General features: G+C 39.0%; 1 protein-coding gene across 1 annotated transcript in view; it reads left to right on the forward strand.

Annotated features, from left to right (window-relative positions):
• Positions 1-2,290: 2,290 nt before the first annotated feature.
• LOC101846794 overlaps positions 2,291-2,500 on the forward strand; it is a 6,749-nt gene continuing 6,539 nt past the window's right edge. Inside the window, exon 1 of the mRNA XM_005091996.3 lies at positions 2,291-2,334. The gene's annotated coding sequence lies outside the window, so the exon portion shown is untranslated. The remainder of the gene's footprint in view (positions 2,335-2,500) is intronic.

The following is a 2,500-nucleotide window of genomic DNA, read 5'->3' on the forward strand; positions in this document are numbered from 1 at the left end:
GTGTTCGTTTTTATTTAAGGGGGGAGGTGTCTCTGAAGTCATACAAGGGAAACTGAGTGAGGCATTAGTCCTTACAGGGAGGAAAGTTATTATCCTCTCAAGCTGCTTTTTAAAGATCATAATGTTTAATACAGATTTTTGCTCCGATCAGCCAAGCAAAATGATCCGGCGGAGGGGAGGGGATAGATTTGACCTGTCATCCGTTTCGCTTTGTTACGCTCTCGTTACTTCTGAGTCGTTGTTTCCATTTGGTTAATCAGATAACGATCATACAATTTATAGGATCTTTTAAAAAAGGAACAACTTTGAATACAAAACTAGAAACTTTGAAAGTAAATGCCCCCTCCTTTCCCCTCCCCTAAATAAAAAAGAAAAAACCCATATAAACCGTTGGACTAGTAAGACAGCACTGTACCTATTAATAGTATGCTATATCCTTAATCCAGGATAGATTTTTATTTTTATTTTGCTCTCGGGCATTGTCAAGTTAAGCATAACTGATTATTATGATTATGAAACACTATAACCCCGTTTAGAAATATCTCAGGCGAACTAAAGCATTGCAACAATTCCAGAAAGACTGATTAATTGTAAATGTTTTACGCCACTATTGACACATAGTAGATAATTTAAGAGGCAGGCCGCTTCGATGATGCCTCCTGTTGAAGCTAGAACAGGCTGAGTGGGAAAGGGCCTCTAGCCGAAGCGAGCTTGAGCAGATATGCAGAGATAATTACGCCTAGAATAACGTCTCTGGCACGGGAATCGAATTCACTCACATAGTTTGTCTGCAACAGTGACGAGCATAACATGATACCATATACGCTGATATCTGAAATTGAAGTTTTAAAACCTAAAGGATATTCTAACGTCAAGCACGATAAGCATCTTGTCAAAGTATTCTTTTTCAGGTTCAATCAAATACGTGTACCGTGTCTTTTTTGTGGGTTGCCTTTTGAGTGCGGGGATGGGGGGAAGGGATTGCCTTAAGACTTAATGAGGATATACAGTCAAAGTAAGAGCCTGTGACTTGGGTTTGCTTGTGTAAGCGCGCGCGCGCGCGCGCGTGTGTGTGTGTGTGTGTGTGTGTGTGTGTGTGTGTGTGTGTGTGTGTGTGTGTATGTGTGTGTGTGTGTGTGTGTTAGGGTGTGTGTGTGTGTGTGAGTGTGTGTATAAATATTTTTACGCACCCATTGACACAATTTAGATCATTTAGGATGCAGTCTTCGGCCTTGTCTGTCAGAGCCATCCTGGGCGGGGAAGGAGGGAGAGATAGAGAGATAGAGAGGGAGAGACAGACAGACAGACAGACAGACAGACAGACAGACAGACAGACAGACAGACAGAGAAAAAATGTTTTAGATTATTTTTACTTTGTATCTTTTGGTTGCATTTCTTGTCTGCCCTTCTTTCTTTCCCAAAGAGTTGCTTATTTCATTTTTTTCGAAAGGACGGAGGTGAGTGGTTGTAATCACGTACCCAAAAGCAAATTTACAAAAGAGGGAAATCTCAAGTTCTCCAGAGATACGAATTTGATTTTAGTTTACCTTTTAAGAACTGTTTCTAACTCGTAATGTTTTTTCTTATATATTATTAGTATACCCTTAGTAAGTCTCTATAAAACGTTAATATTGAATTGTACTTCAGGTTCGATTTGTGTGATAGCTACAACTATAATTTGTTGGGTAAACTATCTCCCCTCTTTCCACCCCTTGACCCCGCGCTGCCTTTTAAATTAATAAGATATCCTTCATACCATATAATCCTGTAATCATTTTGACATATTCTGATGATAACATGTGACTTTGTATAGCTTTAATCTTGTAATCATTTTGACATATTCTGATGATAACATGTGACTTTTTATAGCTTTTTTGATATTCTTTGGAAACTGCAATCAATTTCTATGTATGGCCATACTACAATACGTTCTTTTTAGATTTGCAATATTTTACTTAAGAACACGGATATCGCAAAATGTAAGGTGTCGATCGTGGGAAAATTGGGTGAAACTGAGAGATGAATCCATGCCCCACAGGTATGACTACATCTGTCAGCAGCAGTGACGAGCAAGATTACCTTTGTCAACACCTTAAAAGTCTCCAAAATAAACACAACTTTGAAAATGTAAATTTCTAAATCTCTTAATCCTTTCCCACGACTTCACCATTATTCAAATGGGAAATATTTGAGGCTGAAAATACTGTGATTTCGATAGATAACGATCAGGTGGGACAGAGGTATCCGTGTCTTTAGTATAAAAAGGCCTCCACTGTTCACTGTTCTCCACAGGGTTGATGAGTTGAGCTGTTGACGTCCAGGAATACAAAAGAGGTAAGAGGAGACATCTCTTTGTAATTATCTGGTTTACCCTTTGAGGCCAACGCTTGTTATTGTTAGTGAAAGTAAGCATGTTCTCCCCTCTTTATTATGATTGCAAATGCTACGCGTTAGCACTCAGATGTTTCTACTTCAATGCTACCACCCACTATGTTTGACT

Source organism: Aplysia californica, unplaced genomic scaffold, assembly GCF_000002075.1.
Source record: "Aplysia californica isolate F4 #8 unplaced genomic scaffold, AplCal3.0 scaffold00039, whole genome shotgun sequence".
NCBI classification, from domain to species: Eukaryota; Metazoa; Mollusca; class Gastropoda; order Aplysiida; family Aplysiidae; genus Aplysia; species Aplysia californica.